Here is a 19022-nt window from a genome sequence, read left to right as displayed (position 1 = left end):
TAGCAACGGAATCATCCAGACTGGACCATGTAATCATGTCGGCTGGTCAGATTCTTGTAACATCTGGTCGATGGTCATGTCTGGAGGCACCTTCACCCAGGGAAAGGCTGTTCGAAAATTTTTGACTCATCAGTTTTCTGACTTGCTTAAGGAGCGCAACATTCAACGACACAGCAAGTGTCGCCACGTGTATCAATGTCGACCCAAGGTAATTACGGTTGTAGTAGCAACGGAATCATCCAGACTGGACCATGTAATCATGTCGGCTGGTCAGATTCTTGTTACATCTGGTCGATGGTCATGTCTGGAGGCACCTTCACCCAGGGAAAGGCTGTTCGAAAATTTTTGACTCGTCAGTTTTCTGACTTGCTTAAGGAGCGCAACATTCAACGACACAGCAAGTGTCGCCACGTGTATCAATGTCGACCCAAGGTAATTACGGTTGAAGTAGCAACGGAATCATCCAGACTGGACCATGTAATCATGTCGGCTGGTCAGATTCTTGTTACATCTGGTCGATGGTCATGTCTGGAGGCACCTTCACCCAGGGAAAGGCTGTTCGAAAATTTTTGACTCATCAGTTTTCTGACTTGCTTAAGGAGCGCAACATTCAACGACACAGCAAGTGTCGCCACGTGTATCAATGTCGACCCAAGGTAATTACGGTTGAAGTAGCAACGGAATCATCCAGACTGGACCATGTAATCATGTCGGCTGGTCAGATTCTTGTTACATCTGGTCGATGGTCATGTCTGGAGGCACCTTCACCCAGGGAAAGGCTGTTCGAAAATTTTTGACTCATCAGTTTTCTGACTTGCTTAAGGAGCGCAACATTCAACGCCACAGCAAGTGTCGCCACGTGTATCCATGTCGACCCAAGGTAATTACGGTTGAAGTAGCAACGGAATCATCCAGACTGGACCATGTAATCATGTCGGCTGGTCAGATTCTTGTTACATCTGGTCGATGGTCATGTCTGGAGGCACCTTCACCCAGGGAAAGGCTGTTCGAAAATTTTTGACTCCTCAGTTTTCTGACTTGCTTAAGGAGCGCAACATTCAACGACACAGCAAGTGTCGCCACGTGTATCAATGTCGACCCAAGGTAATTACGGTTGAAGTAGCAACGGAATCATCCAGACTGGACCATGTAATCATGTCGGCTGGTCAGATTCTTGTTACATTTGGTCGATGGTCATGTCTGGAGGCACCTTCACCCAGGGAAAGGCTGTTCGAAAATTTTTGACTCATCAGTTTTCTGACTTGCTTAAGGAGCGCAACATTCAACGCCACAGCAGGTGTCGCCACGTGTATCCATGTCGACCCAAGGTAATTACGGTTGAAGTAGCTATGGAATCATCCAGACTGGACCATGTAATCATGTCGGCTGGTCAGATTCTTGTTACATCTGGTCGATGGTCATGTCTGGAGGCACCTTCACCCAGGGAAAGGCTGTTCGAAAATTTTTGACTCCTCAGTTTTCTGACTTGCTTAAGGAGCGCAACATTCAACGACACAGCAAGTGTCGCCACGTGTATCAATGTCGACCCAAGGTAATTACGGTTGAGGTAGCAACGGAATCATCCAGACTGGACCATGTAATCATGTCGGCTGGTCAGATTCTTGTTACATCTGGTCGATGGTCATGTCTGGATGCACCTTCACCCAGGGAAAGGCTGTTTGAAAATTTTTGACTCATCAGTTTTCTGACTTGCTTAAGGAGCGCAACATTCAACGCCACAGCAGGTGTCGCCACGTGTATCCATGTCGACCCAAGGTAATTACGGTTGAAGTAGCAACGGAATCATCCAGACTGGATCATGTAATCATGTCGGCTGGTCAGATTCTTGTTACATCTGGTCGATGGTCATGTCTGGAGGCACCTTCACCCAGGGAAAGGCTGTTCGAAAATTTTTGACTCCTCAGTTTTCTGACTTGCTTAAGGAGCGCAACATTCGACGACACAGCAGGTGTCGCCACGTGTATCAATGTCGACCCAAGGTAATTACTGTTGAAGTAGCAACGGAATCATCCAGACGGGACCATGTAATCATGTCGGCTGGTCAGATTCTTGTTACATCTGGTCGATGGTCATGTCTGGAGGCACCTTCACCCAGGGAAAGGCTGTTCGAAAATTTTTGACTCCTCAGTTTTCTGACTTGCTTAAGGAGCGCAACATTCAACGACACAGCAAGTGTCGCCACGTGTATCAATGTCGACCCAAGGTAATTACGGTTGAAGTAGCAACGGAATCATCCAGACTGGACCATGTAATCATGTCGGCTGGTCAGATTCTTGTTACATCTGGTCGATGGTCATGTCTGGAGGCACCTTCACCCAGGGAAAGGCTGTTCGAAAATTTTTGACTCGTCAGTTTTCTGACTTGCTTAAGGAGCGCAACATTCAACGACACAGCAAGTGTCGCCACGTGTATCAATGTCGACCCAAGGTAATTACGGTTGAAGTAGCAACGGAATCATCCAGACTGGACCATGTAATCATGTCGGCTGGTCAGATTCTTGTTACATCTGGTCGATGGTCATGTCTGGAGGCACCTTCACCCAGGGAAAGGCTGTTCGAAAATTTTTGACTCCTCAGTTTTCTGACTTGCTTAAGGAGCGCAACATTCAACGAGACAGCATGTGTCGCCACGTGTATCAATGTCGACCCAAGGTAATTACGGTTGAAGTAGCAACGGAATCATCCAGAGTGGACCATGTAATCATGTCGGCTGGTCAGATTCTTGTTACATCTGGTCGATGGTCATGTCTGGAGGCACCTTCACCCAGGGAAAGGCTGTTCGAAAATTTTTGACTCGTCAGTTTTCTGACTTGCTTAAGGAGCGCAACATTCAACGACACAGCAAGTGTCGCCACGTGTATCAATGTCGACCCAAGGTAATTACGGTTGAAGTAGCAACGGAATCATCCAGACTGGACCATGTAATCATGTCGGCTGGTCAGATTCTTGTTACATCTGGTCGATGGTCATGTCTGGAGGCACCTTCACCCAGGGAAAGGCTGTTCGAAAATTTTTGACTCCTCAATTTTCTGACTTGCTTAAGGAGCGCAACATTCAACGACACAGTAAGTGTCGCCACGTGTATCAATGTCGACCCAAGGTAATTACGGTTGAAGTAGCAACGGAATCATCCAGACTGGACCATGTAATCATGTCGGCTGGTCAGATTCTTGTTACATCTGGTCGATGGTCATGTCTGGAGGCACCTTCACCCAGGGAAAGGCTGTTCGAAAATTTTTGACTCATCAGTTTTCTGACTTGCTTAAGGAGCGCAACATTCAACGACACAGCAAGTGTCGCCACGTGTATCAATGTCGACCCAAGGTAATTACGGTTGTAGTAGCAACGGAATCATCCAGACTGGACCATGTAATCATGTCAGCTGGTCTGATTCTTGTTACATCTGGTCGATGGTCATGTCTGGAGGCACCTTCACCCAGGGAAAGGCTGTTCGAAAATTTTTGACTCATCAGTTTTCTGACTTGCTTAAGGAGCGCAACATTCAACGACACAGCAAGTGTCGCCACGTGTATCAATGTCGACCCAAGGTAATTACGGTTGAAGTAGCAACGGAATCATCCAGACTGGACCATGTAATCATGTCGGCTGGTCAGATTCTTGTTACATCTGGTCGATGGTCATGTCTGGAGGCACCTTCACCCAGGGAAAGGCTGTTCGAAAATTTTTGACTCCTCAGTTTTCTGACTTGCTTAAGGAGCGAAACATTCAACGACACAGCAAGTGTCGCCACGTGTATCAATGTCGACCCAAGGTAATTACGGTTGAAGTAGCAACGGAATCATCCAGACTGGACCATGTAATCATGTCGGCTGGTCAGATTCTTGTTACATCTGGTCGATGGTCATGTCTGGAGGCACCTTCACCCAGGGAAAGGCTGTTCGAAAATTTTTGACTCATCAGTTTTCTGACTTGCTTAAGGAGCGCAACATTCAACGACACAGCAAGTGTCGCCACGTGTATCAATGTCGACCCAAGGTAATTACGGTTGAAGTAGCAACGGAATCATCCAGACTGGACCATGTAATCATGTCGGCTGGTCAGATTCTTGTTACATCTGGTCGATGGTCATGTCTGGAGGCACCTTCACCCAGGGAAAGGCTGTTCGATAATTTTTGACTCATCAGTTTTCTGACTTGCTTAAGGAGCGCAACATTCAACGCCACAGCAAGTGTCGCCACGTGTATCCATGTCGACCCAAGGTAATTACGGTTGAAGTAGCAACGGAATCATCCAGACTGGACCATGTAATCATGTCGGCTGGTCAGATTCTTGTTACATCTGGTCGATGGTCATGTCTGGAGGCACCTTCACCCAGGGAAAGGCTGTTCGAAAATTTTTGACTCCTCAGTTTTCTGACTTGCTTAAGGAGCGCAACATTCAACGACACAGCAAGTGTCGCCACGTGTATCAATGTCGACCCAAGGTAATTACGGTTGAAGTAGCAACGGAATCATCCAGACTGGACCATGTAATCATGTCGGCTGGTCAGATTCTTGTTACATTTGGTCGATGGTCATGTCTGGAGGCACCTTCACCCAGGGAAAGGCTGTTCGAAAATTTTTGACTCATCAGTTTTCTGACTTGCTTAAGGAGCGCAACATTCAACGCCACAGCAGGTGTCGCCACGTGTATCAATGTCGACCCAAGGTAATTACGGTTGAAGTAGCAATGGAATCATCCAGACTGGACCATGTAATCATGTCGGCTGGTCAGATTCTTGTTACATCTGGTCGATGGTCATGTCTGGAGGCACCTTCACCCAGGGAAAGGCTGTTCGAAAATTTTTGACTCCTCAGTTTTCTGACTTCCTTATGAGCGCAACATTCAACGACACAGCAAGTGTCGCCACGTGTATCAATGTCGACCCAAGGTAATTACGGTTGAGGTAGCAACGGAATCATCCAGACTGGACCATGTAATCATGTCGGCTGGTCAGATTCTTGTTACATCTGGTCGCTGGTCATGTCTGGATGCACCTTCACCCAGGGAAAGGCTGTTTGAAAATTTTTGACTCGTCAGTTTTCTGACTTGCTTAAGGAGCGCAACATTCAACGCCACAGCAGGTGTCGCCACGTGTATCCATGTCGACCCAAGGTAATTACGGTTGAAGTAGCAACGGAATCATCCAGACTGGACCATGTAATCATGTCGGCTGGTCAGATTCTTGTTACATCTGGTCGATGGTCATGTCTGGAGGCACCTTCACCCAGGGAAAGGCTGTTCGAAAATTTTTGACTCCTCAGTTTTCTGACTTGCTTAAGGAGCGCAACATTCGACGACACAGCAGGTGTCGCCACGTGTATCAATGTCGACCCAAGGTAATTACTGTTGAAGTAGCAACGGAATCATCCAGACGGGACCATGTAATCATGTCGGCTGGTCAGATTCTTGTTACATCTGGTCGATGGTCATGTCTGGAGGCACCTTCACCCAGGGAAAGGCTGTTCGAAAATTTTTGACTCCTCAGTTTTCTGACTTGCTTAAGGAGCGCAACATTCAACGACACAGCAAGTGTCGCCACGTGTATCAATGTCGACCCAAGGTAATTACGGTTGAAGTAGCAATGGAATCATCCAGACTGGACCATGTAATCATGTCGGCTGGTCAGATTCTTGTTACATCTGGTCGATGGTCATGTCTGGAGGCACCTTCTCCCAGGGAAAGGCTGTTCGAAAATTTTTGACTCATCAGTTTTCTGACTTGCTTAAGGAGCGCAACATTCAACGACACAGCAAGTGTCGCCACGTGTATCAATGTCGACCCAAGGTAATTACGGTTGAAGTAGCAACGGAATCATCCAGACTGGACCATGTAATCATGTCGGCTGGTCAGATTCTTGTTACATCTGGTCGATGGTCATGTCTGGATGCACCTTCACCCAGGGAAAGGCTGTTTGAAAATTTTTGACTCGTCAGTTTTCTGACTTGCTTAAGGAGGCCCGCCACGAATTTCAGCATATATTTCAACCTCTGTCTTCCCTTACTTATATACCGGCTACAGCTCCCTCTATTAGCATAGAAGTTATTCCCTGATGCCTCAACACACCTCAGGCATCATTTATCCTTTTCTTGCGTTTTCAATAAGTTCCTTTCTTTGTCGATTCTGCGGGGAACCTCGTATTCGTCATCTCATCAGTCCATCCAGTTTTCAACATCCTTTCCTAGCACCACTTTTCAAACCCTTCGATTCTCTTATGTTCTGGTTTTCCCACTCTCCATGGCTAGTTACCATAAAATTCTGTGCTCCAAACGTATAATCTCAGAAACTTCTTGCTAAAATTAAGGCCTACTACACTTGGTACCAGTAGACTTCTCTTTGCCAGGAGTGCTCGCTTGAAGTGCTAATCTGTTTTTTATGTTCCCCTTCCTTCGTCCATCATGCGTTAATTTGGTGCCTAGCCAGAAGACCTAACTCCATCTACTCCGTGATCCCCAGTACTAATGATAATTTTCTCGCTGTTCTTATTAGAGCTAGTTATTATTTTCGTCTTTCTTCGATCTACTCTGATCCCATTCTGTACTCATTAGACTTTTCATTCCATTAAGCAGATCTTGTAATTCTTCTTCGCTTTCAATGAGGAAAGCAATGCTATCAGCGAGTCTTAACACTGACATGTCTTCGGAGTAAATTTTAATTACATTCTTGAACCTTTCCTTTGTTACCGTCATTTCTTCTCGTATGTGTAGGTTGTACACAAGGGGCGAAATACTGAATCCCTTTCTTATACCCTTTTTTAATACGAATACTTCATTCTTAGTCTTCCAGTGTTATTGTTCCCTCTTGGCTCTTGTACATATTATATATTACTCGTCCCTTCCTATAGCTTATCTCTGTTTTTCTGGAATTTCGAACATCTTGCGCCAGCTTACAGTGTCGAACGCTTTTTCTAGATCGACGAATCCTATAAGTAAGTCTCTATTTTCCTTTAGTCTTTCTACTAATATCGAGCACAAATTAAAAACTGCTTTTCTGTTTACTTTACCTTTCTAAACCAAACTGATCGTCATCTAAAAGATCCTCAGTTTTCTTTTACATTCCTCTGTATGTTATTTCTTGCCAGCAGCTTGGGTGGATGAGCTGTTAAACAAATTCTGCAACAATTTTCGCACCTATGTGTCCTTGCTGTCTTCGGAATTATATGGATCATATTTTTCCTATGGTCTGATGGTACGCCGCTAGTCTCGTTGAGTCTACACACCAAGCTGAAGAGTCGTTTGGTTGCCATTTCCCATCGTAATTTTAAAAATCCTGATGGAATGTTATCAATTCTTTCTGATTTATTTGAACTCAAGACTTCTAGAGCTCTTTTAAACTCTGACTCTGATACTGGATTCGCTATGTCATCCGCACTGACCCAATTTCTTCTTCTACCGTCAGACAGGTTCTAGGCTCACAGAGACCTTCAGTGTAGTCTACTCTTCCCATCACCCGCTCTTTGCTCTGCGCTCAACAGTGGAATTCCTACTGCACCGCTTATGTTACCACCCTTGCTTTTAATTTCAGCGACAGTTTTGATTTTTCTACGCGCTGATTCAATGTTTCCTACGACCATATCTTTTTCCGTTTCTTCACATTTTTCCTGCAGCCATTTCACTTAGGCTGCCCTGCTTTTCCCATTTATTTCATGCTTAAGGGTTAATTATTTCTGTATTCTTCTCTTTCGCTGAACGATTTTGTACTTCCTCCTTTGTCGGTCATTTGAAGTATTTCTTCGGTTACCCATGGTTTCTTCGGAGTTGCCTTCGTTGTACTGACTGCGTCTGACTGTCCAACATCTGTGATTAACCTTTTTAGAAATGTCCACTCCTCTCCATCTGAACATACTTCCGTGATATTCTTTATCACAGTATCTACATCCTTAGGGAACTTCAAACGTGTCTCATCATCCGTCAGTAATTTAGAATCCCACTTCCTTCCACAGCGTTTCCTCGGCAACATTCTCTTAAACCTCAGTCTGCTTTTCATCATAACTAAATTGTGATCCGAGTCTACATATTTCCATTGGTACGCCTATGAATCCATTATATTATTTCGGAAACTGATTATGATGTAATCCTGATGGAATCATCCGGTTTCTCCGGGTCTTTTCCAAGTATTTATAGTCATCTTGTGATTCTTGAACATAGCATTCCCTATCACCGTCTAAATTTTATTGCAGAACTCAAGCAGTCTTTCTCCTCTCTCATTCCTACTGCCTAGACCATATAATACTGTTGCCCTTTCTTCTGTCCCGTCCCTGCAACTGCGCTCCAATACCCCATGATTATTAGACTTTCATCTTGCTTGATGTACTGAATTAATCATTCCATATCCTTATACACTTTATCTGTCTCTTTATTTCCAACTTGCGATGTCGGAATGTATAACTTAACTGAGACTGTCAGTGTGGTATCGTCCAGAGATAGCGGGTCACACCAAACTAGACAACAGGAATCGATACCACAGAGGTTTGAGAGGGCTAACTGCAATCCACAATGACGCATAGGAGGCGCTCCTGAAGAACACGCCTCCTCTCTCAACACAGCAGCACCCTCACACCGGAGGTCAATATAGTGCGGACCCTGTAAGAGCCCAGTTCAGTTCAAGACATCAGCTACAGCAGTCAATATCGTAGTGTACGACTAAGTATACTAATGTTCAGATAAAAATACCATAAACGCCTAGAGATAGGACGTTCATGTTCATAGGACACGTACATTAGCATGTTTCCAGAAATGATTAGCGTTTGAACCATGTCGGCCCGTGAGTTCACGGACAATATCCATATCCTTAAAATTTGCCTGCTGCCTTTGTTGTCACTGTAAACCGAAGATAATCGATCAGTGTAACTTGAGCAGGTGTGCGGGATGCCTCGCAGACGTGTGCGAGAGTCGTACCGTCAAATCAGTGAGTTTGAAAGTGCGCGCATTATTGGCATGAGAGAACGTCATGCATCCATCCGGTAAACTGTTGTTCGTATGGGATGAAGTGTTTTCCAGCGCAACAGGTGTGTGAAGAATGTTTCACGGAAGGCCGTAGAACACGACGAGATGAGTAAGGTCGCACCGGCTACACCATCCCCCCGAGAAGATCGACATCTCAACGAAATTGCACTGCAGGACAGGCTTTGGTGTCACAGTGGAACAATGTAACAAATCGTACAATATCAGTAGTGAGAAATCGTTGCCATTTATTACGGTATGAGTTACATGTGCGTCGTCCACTTCATCTACCTTTGACGAATGTGCAGAAATACCCTAGAAGGCAATAGTCTACGGAACAACGTCACTGGGGATAGGAATGGCATCAGATACTGTTTTCGAACAAATCCTGGTTCTGTTTCTTTCAAAATGGTGGCCATGTTTTAAAAAATGGTTCAAATGGCTCTGAGCACTATGGCACTTAACTTCTGAGTTCATCAGTCCCCTAGAACTACTTAAACCTAACTAACCTAAAGACATCACAAACATCCATGCCCGAGGCAGGTATTGAACCTGCGACCGTAGTGCCACATTTTAGTTCGCCGCAGACAGGGGGATTGACATCACAGTGCCGGCCGAAGTGGCCGTGCGGTTAAAGGCGCTGCAGTCTGGAACCGCAAGACCGCTACGGTCGCAGGTTCGAATCCGGCCTCGGGCATGGATGTTTGTGATGTCCTTAGGTTAGTTAGGTTTAACTAGTTCTATGTTCTAGGGGACTAATGACCTCAGAAGTTGAGTCCCATAGTGCTCAAAGCCATTTGACATCACAGTGACAACGTTCACACAAGACATACGAGGACCAACGCAAGGCCTTTTAGTGTGGGGTGCTATTGGGTACAACCAAAAATCACAACTGGCGCATGTCCAGGGCACTGTGATTAGTGCGACCACGTGAATAAGATCCTGCGACCTGTTTTTATACCCTTTCTGCACAACACCCTACAATGCATACGGCGAGAGAAGAGCTTTGACAGCTGACGCAGCCTTGGCGCACGTGCTTCGCGCATCCGCGAGGGCCAATCAGATCACGAGCTTTTGTTTACATTACCGTAAAGTATAGACGCCGTTTTCCAGCAAAGGAATGCACGACCACACTTTGCTGCTCGAACACTTGCCATCTGGGTCTGACAGGGTGTCAGCTGGCGAACCAGATCACTAGACATGTCACCAATCGAAAATGTGTGGCACATGGTGAAACGACTGGTGCAGCGCTGTGACACAATGTGACACAATGTCAACCATCACAGATGAACCTAGGAACCAGGTGAATTTAGCATGGATGGCTATACCGCACTTGCCAATCGCAACTTATACACGTCGATGTCATCACACAACGGACAAGTTATCAGTACCCATGGCGGACGCTGTGCCTAGCAGGCAACAGGACACCTACTAAACCGAGGTGACTGAATTGCTAATCATTTCTGCAGAATATAATAATGTACCTACCCTGTGAATATGAACGTCCTCTCTATAGTCGTTCAAGGTGTTCTCTTTTTTCTGGAGATGAGTGTAGTAGTTAAAGTTTCAGATGAACTTCTAGTGTTCTAAATGTTGCATTTTGTACTCCTGGAGAAGAGTTCGCTAATAAGTGGATCGAGTGATGCTTTGCTCCACTGTGGCAGTTGTAAATTGTAGAGCAGCACTGTGGCAAAGAAGAGTGTCAACGTCAGGTAAATATTTCATACATTTGTGTAATAAAGTGAATTAAAATTTCGTTTGTTTTAGTTTGATTCATCTCCCACAGCAATCAAAGAATCAAATAAAGTGAATTAAAATTTCGTTTGTTTTAGTTTGATTCATCTCCCACAGCAATCACAGTTACGGCGAGACGAAAGTAGTTTAGTCTGGTCAAATCAGTCGCCACACGCCTTAACGGGCCACAAATGTAATGGCTGCTGTAGAATTGTCAGCTATGGCAACCAGAAGTGGTCGCGTTGTGCACCCGAAGGCAACCCGTACCACGACGGAAGGAGCTGGTTCGCCTGACAGTGACAAGCCCAGTCTGGTAACTTTCGTCTTCCCTGGCGCTTCCACACAGTGATATACCCGTCGTAATGCTGTTCGCAGAATTGAGAATCGTCTTAAAAGACGACATCGTGCTACTCCTACGCTTAGCGTTTTTTTTCTTATGGTTTTAGGGCGCAAAACTGCTACGGTCATTAGCGTCCGGTCTATGGCTTAGGGGAAGGTAATAAACCAAATTCGAAATCAGCAGCAATTGGAGCGAAACTCAAAGTGGGGAAACTAAAAAACAGATCTTAGAAAACCACTATGGAAGATGGGGTTGTTTTCCCCAAAAAGAGCTTCAAATGACAAACGTCATCTCACTGACACTAATAAACTCGAGGACGCGATCGGCTGAACGCATTTCATCTGCTAAAATGGAAGATATATCAGGCGACAGCTGTAGACGGGCGCGTGAAAGAGTGAAATAGGGGCACTCAAGTAAAAGGTATCTCACCGTCCACAGTTAAGAGCAATGAGGACAAAACGGGGGAGGATCTCCACTTAAAGGATGTCGATGGCTAAAAAGACAGTGCCCTATCCGGAGTTTAGTTAAAATTATCTCCTCCCGACGACGAGTTCGGGAGAAAGAGGTCCAAGGACACGGAAGAACTTTCACGTCCCTCAACTTATTATTGGGAAATGTAGACCAATGTGCGTGCCATAAAAGAGCAACACGACGACATAAAGCACTCTGTAGATTGGCGAAGGGAACGATGCCAACAGCAGGCTGAAGAAGAGACATTGCATCCTTGGCCGCTATATTGGCCACCTTGTTTCCACGGATACCAACGTGTCCTGGAATCCAGAGGAACGCCACAGAGACGCCCCTTCCCCCCCCCCCCCCCCCCGAAGTGGAGGATGTGGAGGCAGTCCTGAAGCCGGTGGACGAGAGGGAGGACAGGGTAGAGAGCTTCGAGACTGAGGAGAGAGCTGAGCGAATCTGAGCATATAATATACTGTACCCGCTGATGGCAACGAATGTATTGGACAGCCCGGAGAACAGTGTAAAGCTCCGCAGTAAAAACAGAACACTGGTCGGGAAGCCAAAATCGATTATGGGTGTCGTCAACAATATAGGCACTTCCAACACCAAGTGACGTTTTTGAGCCGTCAGTGTAAATAAATGTGGCATCCTTCATTTGTGCGCTTAGAGCAGAAAATGCGCGACGATAAACGAGAGAAGGGGTACTATATTTGGGCGCGTAGCGCTGTCGTTGGTCGCACCGCTTGGCGCGCCCTTCTGATAACATCGATGGAAGGTACAACAATGACCAATGTGCTGACGATTCATATAGCTCCTGACGTCGTCGCACTGTTCGTATGGACACTCATCTTGCTGTAAACAAGCGCATTTCGCGGCTGAAGAAATGTATGGGCGTGTTCGATGCTGCACGGCCGAGATGCCGGCCGTGGTGGCCGTGCGGTTCTAGGCGCTTCAGTCCGGAACCGCGAAACTGCTACGGTCGCAGGTTCGAATCCTGCCTCGGGCATGGATGTGTGTGATGTCCTTAGGTTAGTTAGGTTTAAGTAGTTCTCAGTTCTAGGGGACTGATGACCTCAGCTGTTAAGTCCCATAGTGCTCAGAGCCATTTGAACCATTTTTGAACGGCCGACATAAATACACTATTGAGGGAAACCGGCAATTTCTGTAGAGCCTGGATGTAGAAGTCTGGTCTCTGAGTGTAGAACTGCAGCGTCTCTGCAGATTCATCTGCTTTGCATCGTTCGCCATGTTATATTTTGGCAAACAACTTTTCATCGGTCTGGACGTGACAAAGAATTGTAGACTGATTTCTGGTTTTGAACTTTATGTCAACATGTGACTTCAGAGGCTGGTGTGATAGAGGAATCAAAAATTATTTCCTAGCAGCCATGTTGCAGCTTGGCATGCCCAGACAGCTGAAGTTCAACATCCAGGTAGTATGAGATCACTGTGAAACAGTTAAGGACGAAAGTAACTTTTGCGTGATGTGTCACTGCCAAGTAAACTAACTGGATTCAACGTGGGCACTACATGGACAGAACTACTACAGCGTAATACAGAAGGTAGCTGAAAGAAACACACAATGAAACAAGCACAAATGACACTATCATTCAAAGACAATAATTACACTGAAGTCACCGCTACTGATGATTATCTCCTGCATATCAGAAGATGGGAAAGGGGCCACTGGATCGAGGCTGTAAAATGTCTATTTTTCCACTGACAAGCGCTAAGCATTCGGGAGGAGGACGGTTTAAACCCGTCTCCGGCCATCATGATTTAGGTTTTCTGTGACTCGTTCCAGGCAAATGCCAGGATGGTTTCCTTGAAAGGGCACTGCCAGTTTCCTTCCACGTCCTTCCCTAATCCGAGCTTGTGCTCCGTCTCTAATTATCTCGTTGGCGACGGGATGTTAAACATTATCTCCTCGTACTCCATGTGCTAAGTATCCCCTCTGCAGGTGTGCGTCCCCTATTACAGCCCACGTGTATGTGAAGGAATTCTGCACATGGAAATGGAAGGAAAGAGTAGGCTCGAACACGTTGACTGTAATTGTGTGCCCTGATTAAACGTTAATACACTACTGGCCATTAAAATTCCTACACCACGAAGATGACGTGCTACAGACGCTAAATTTCACCGACAAGAAGAAGATGCTGTGATATGCAAATGGTTATCTTTTCAGAGCATTCTCACAAGGTTGGCACCTACAACGTGCTGGCATGAGGAAAGTTTCCAACTGATTACTCATACACAAACAGCAGTTGACCGGCGTTGCCGGGTGAAACGATGTTGTGATGCCTCGTGTAAGGAGGAGAAATGCGCAACAACACGTTTCCGACTTTGATAAAGGTCGTATTGTAGCCTATCGCGATTGCGGTTTATCGTGCCGCGACATTGCTGCTCTTGTTGACGAGATCCAATGACTGTTAGCAGAATATGGAATCGGTTGGTTCAGGAGGGTAATGCGGAACGCCGTGCAGGATCCAAACGGCCTCGTATCACTAGCAGTCGAGATGACAGGCATCTTATCCGCATGGCTGTAACGGATCGTGCAGCCACGTCTAGATACCTGAGTCAACAGATAGGGACGTTTGCAAGACAACAACTATCTGCACGAACAGTTCGACGACGTTTGCAGCAGCATGGACGATCAGCTCCGAGACCATGGCTGCGGTTACCCTTGTCGCTGCATCACAGACAGGAGTGCCTGCGATGGTGCACGCAACGACGAACCTGGGTGCACGAATGGCAAAACGTCATTTTTTCGGATGAATCCAGGTTCTGTTTACAGCATCATGATGGTCGCATCCGTGTTTGGCGACATCGTGGTGAACGAACATTGGAAACGTGTATTCTTCATCGCCATACTGGAGTATCACACGGCGTGATGGTATCGGGTGCCATTGGTTACTCGTCTCGGTCACTTCTTGTTCGCATTGACGGCACTTTGAACAGTGGACGTTACATTTCAGATGTGCTACTACCCGTGGCTCTACCCTTCATTTGATCCCTGCGAAACCCTACATTTCAGCAGGATAATGCACGACCGCATGGTGCAGGTCCTGAACGGGCCTTTCTGGATACAGAAAATGTTCGACTGCTGCCCTGGCCAGCACATTCTCCAGATCTCCCACCAATTGAAAACGTCTTTTCAATGGTGGCCGAGCAACTGGCTCGTCACAATATGCCAGTCACTGCTCTTGATGAACTGTGGTATCGTGTTGAAGCTGCATGGACAGCTGTACCTGTACACTCCATACAAGCTGTGTTTGACTCAATGCCTAGGCGTATCAATGCCGTTATTACGGCCAGAGGTTGTTGTTCTGGGTACTGATTTCTCAGGATCTATGCATCCAAATTGCGTGAAAATGTAATCACATGTCAGTACTAGTATAATATATTTGTCCAATAAATACCCGTTTATCAGCTGCATATCTTTTTGGTGTAGCAATTTTAATGGCCAGTAGTGTATATACCTATCCTCCTGAGTTATCGCGTGCGGCTGTGAGTGTTACTTTTGTTCTCAAGTTTTCTACGCCACTGTATATGCCTGTACTCCAGACTATTATCACGTGAGGCTGGCTGGATCCAGCGTAGTATTGAGGAACGCCTTCCTGAACCCGTCGATTTCATACTTGCATCAAACCAGCGCTATTACCAATATCCGAAACGATAAACCATAACCTCCGTAAAACGTGTGTGGATAAAATACTTATGTCAGGATCGCAGATTGTCTTGATTGATTACTGGTTTCTACTCATTGAGGAACTATCCTTAGATCAGTGTAAAATGTTGTTCTGTGTGTGACAATCATTACACATCGTCGTATTCTTAGAGCTAAGTCGCCCTAAAACGAACACTCGTAGTTAATCAGTAATCAAATATTGTTACAGTGCCCATATCTCAGACAATATTTGATTACTAATGAACATTGTCAGTTTACGCAACCAACTACGATTTTTCATTTTAGGGCGACTTAGGTCTAAGAATACGAAAATAACTAGTGACTGTCACACACTGAACAACATTTCAAATTGATATAAAGATGGCTCATCGATGAACAGAAACTGGCAATCGCCGGCCGCGGTGGCCGAGCGGTTCTAGGAGCTTCAGTCCGTTACCGCGCTACTGCTACGGTCGCAGGTTCGAATCCTGCCTCGGGCATGGATGTGTTTGATGTCCTTAGGTTAGTTAGGTTTAATTAGTTCTAAGTTCTAGGGGACTGATGACCTCAGCTGTTAAGTCCCATAGTGCCCAGAGCAATTTGAACCAAACTGGTAATCAAGAAACAAAATTTGCTGCCTTGACTTAGGATTTTCATCCATACATGTTTTAAATCAACAGATCGTGTGTCTCCCCACAGGCAGTGACAAAGAGTAACAGTCGCTATAGACAACGATACTGTTATTGTCGCATTCCAACGCGTTTATGACACATTTATCCTTCTTATTTGAAACATACCACAAGTTTATCACTAACAACGAGTGCTGGGGTAAGCTGTCGCCAGCACACCGATCGGCAAAGACGTTGCAAGAAGACAACAGGCGCCGAATCAAGCGCATCTATCAGGAGAGAAGCCAAAGCAGACTGGCAAGCAACGGACCACCAACGCCCCCTCAACCGCCAGTATTTAGATCGCCGCTGGCGCCCGGAGGGCCACAGTCATTCAGTCAGAAGAGTCAGTTGCAGTCGCGGTGAACGCACGTTGGAAGCGTGTATTCTTCATCGCCATACTGGCGTATCACACGGCGTGATGGAATCGGGTGCCATTGGTTACGCGTCTCGGTCACCTCTTGTTCGCACTGACGGCACTTTGAACAGTGGACGTTATATTTCAGATGTGTTACGACCCGTGGCTCTACCCTTCATTCGATCCCTTCGAAACCCTACATTTCAGCATGATAATGCACGACCGCATGTTGCAGGTCCTGCGCGGGCCTTTCTGGACCCAGAAAATATTCGACTGCTGCCCTGGCCAGCACATTCTCTAGATCTCTCAACAATTAAAAACGTCTTTTCAATGGTGGCCGAGCAACTGGCTCGTCACAATACGCCTGTTACTTCTCTTGATGAACTGTGGTATCGTGTTGAGCTGCATTGGCAGCTGTACCTGTACACGCCATCCAAGCTCTGTTTGACTCAATTGCCAAGCGTATCAAGGCCATTATTACGGCCAGAGGTAGTTGTTCTGGGTACCGATTTCTCAGGATCTATGCACCCAAATTGCGTGAAAATATAATTACATGTCAGTTGTAGTATAATATATTTGTCCAATGAATACCCGTTTATCATCTGCATTTCTTCTTGGTGTAGCAATTTTAGTGGCCATTAGTGTACTTTTTGAACAGAATGTATAATGGCGTTACCCCTAACACGGGTGTTTCAATTCCCTTTTTCGGCATTGTTGGAAGGTGGTGGTGTTCAGTGTAAATTTCGACATCCAAACAAGAACGAAAAGCAGTCAGGGTATTGAAAAACGTGTGAACGAGACTGTTGGATTTAGACGTGTTGTCTCTGATTAAAACGCAAAAATGTTGGCGCTTCACTCCACCCGGCGAGCAGAGTCTGAGCGAAAGGCGGAATGACGTAACGAATCGGACTTTGACTGCGATGGAGAGGCCAGCGCGGGCGGTGGAACCACAGGTGTTCCGGAGCTGCAGCGCTTTCTGTCCGGCGCTCGACTCGCGTTTTCGGGGCCGGTCTTAATTGCCACTCGTCGCTCGCGAAACCTTAATTAAGCCCCAGTTTCGTAATTAACAATCCCGCCGCGACGGGGATAGGTCAGTAGCGGCGCGCGGCAATTCGTTTCCAGCGAGACGCGAACGAGAAGGTGCGGCGGTCCCGAGTGCAGTGGGCGAGTATACTGAGACGCGAGGGGAAAAGTGGAAAAAAAAATGTGGACCAAAAGGAAATAAGAGCAGGAGTGGGTGGAGGGTGCTTACTGTCGAGTGGAAAGGTGCCGATGTTACTCGCTTGATTGAGTCTCACAGTGCGGGTCCTTCTGCGAATGTCGTGGTTTATGTTCGCCGCGGGGATCAGATTTCACGTCCAGCGATGAAAGCGGGAAAAAAAGGAGGAAAAAATGAAAACGGGAGAAATAGAGGGCGATGGTTGGCCCGGTGTAGTGTCCGCGGCAGAGCGGGGCAGCCCGCCGGCCTCATAAACAACTGAGCAGCGATGGAGCCGAAAGGAGCGATTTCGTGTCGCGGCTTTTATTGCCGATCAGGCGCAGGCTGCCCACGGTGCGGCGTACTTCATCTTCCTTTATCGCGCAGCAAGAGCAAAAGAAGCGGCCTTAGCAGGGGCCGGAGAGGGAGAGAGCGCGGGAGTTGTAAGTGAAACACAGGGCCCCATATTGGAATTCGGAGACAGCCTATCTGGAATTTTCGTTTAGCGTACCGCAACTGAGGAATTTTTTTCCCCCTTACGGAGTAGCGGAAGATGTATATCGTACGTTTCGCCGATCCAATCGTCATTTCATCACGGCCTTGGCTTCATCAAAAATTTTTGTTTTATTATAATTCCATAGAATGTCTAAACACACTGTAAATCTAAGGTGAATCGCGGCAGCAATTGTGGAAGTAAACTCCGTTTCTACACAGTTATACAGCACTCCGTCTTCAGGCCACGAGTGGCACATCGGGACCATCCGACCGCCGTGTCATCCTCAGTTGAGGATTCGGATAGGAGGGGCATGTGGTCAGCACACTGCTCTCCCGGTCGTGATGATCGTTTTCTTTGACCGGAGCGGCTACTATTCGGTCGAGTAGCTCTTCATTTGGCATCACGAGGCTGAGTGCACCCCGAAAAATGGCAATAGCTCATGGCGGCTGGATGGTCACCCATCCAAGTGCCGGCCACGCCCGACCGCGCTTAACTGCGGTGATCTCACGGGAACCGGTGTATCCACTGCGGCAAGGCCGTTGCCACAGTTATACAGAGAAGTCAAAAAATTGTATCCACTGTTTAAAAGTCCACAACCTGCAAACTAATTGACGGAGTTGTCTCATTTTTGGCGAAAATGTTGCTTAAAAATGGTTCAAATGGTTCTGAGCACTATGCGACTTAACTTCTGAGATCATCAGTCGCCTAGAACTTAGAACTAATTAAACCTAATTAACCTAAGGACATCACACACATCCATGCCCGAGGCAGGATTCGAACCTGCAACCATAGCGGTCACGAGGTTACAGACTGAAGCCTCTTTAACCGCACGGCCACATCGGCCGGCAAAATGTTGCTTTAAGTCCAGCGTAAAGCTATCACTGTAGGTGTTCGAAATGGTCACCATTAACATCCACACACAAACGATGCCGCCGAACTGCAGCACCAACTACTAACTGCAACGTGTTCAGTTGGATAGTTGCACATGAATGTACTATGGATTCTCGAAGTTCATCCATTGTGCGTGTCTTTTGTCGATAAACGACGTCCTTTTTGTGTTCCCCACATGTAAAAGTCCAGAGGAGCTAGGTCTGGGGAACGTGGTGGATACTCCACAGCACCTCTACGGCCCATCCATCT

At 46.5% G+C, this 19022-nt stretch overlaps 1 long non-coding RNA gene across 1 annotated transcript in view; it reads left to right on the top strand.

Annotated features, from left to right (window-relative positions):
• The window catches only part of LOC126092218 (uncharacterized), a 763777-nt gene that overhangs the window by 167347 nt on the left and 577408 nt on the right, over positions 1-19022 (top strand). The gene's annotated exons all lie outside the window — the stretch shown is intronic.

The sequence above is a fragment of the Schistocerca cancellata genome, chromosome 7 (genome assembly GCF_023864275.1).
Source record: "Schistocerca cancellata isolate TAMUIC-IGC-003103 chromosome 7, iqSchCanc2.1, whole genome shotgun sequence".
NCBI classification, from domain to species: domain Eukaryota; kingdom Metazoa; phylum Arthropoda; class Insecta; order Orthoptera; family Acrididae; genus Schistocerca; species Schistocerca cancellata.
Note: the sequence above shows the minus strand (reverse complement) of the source record. Positions and strands in the feature narration are given on the sequence as shown.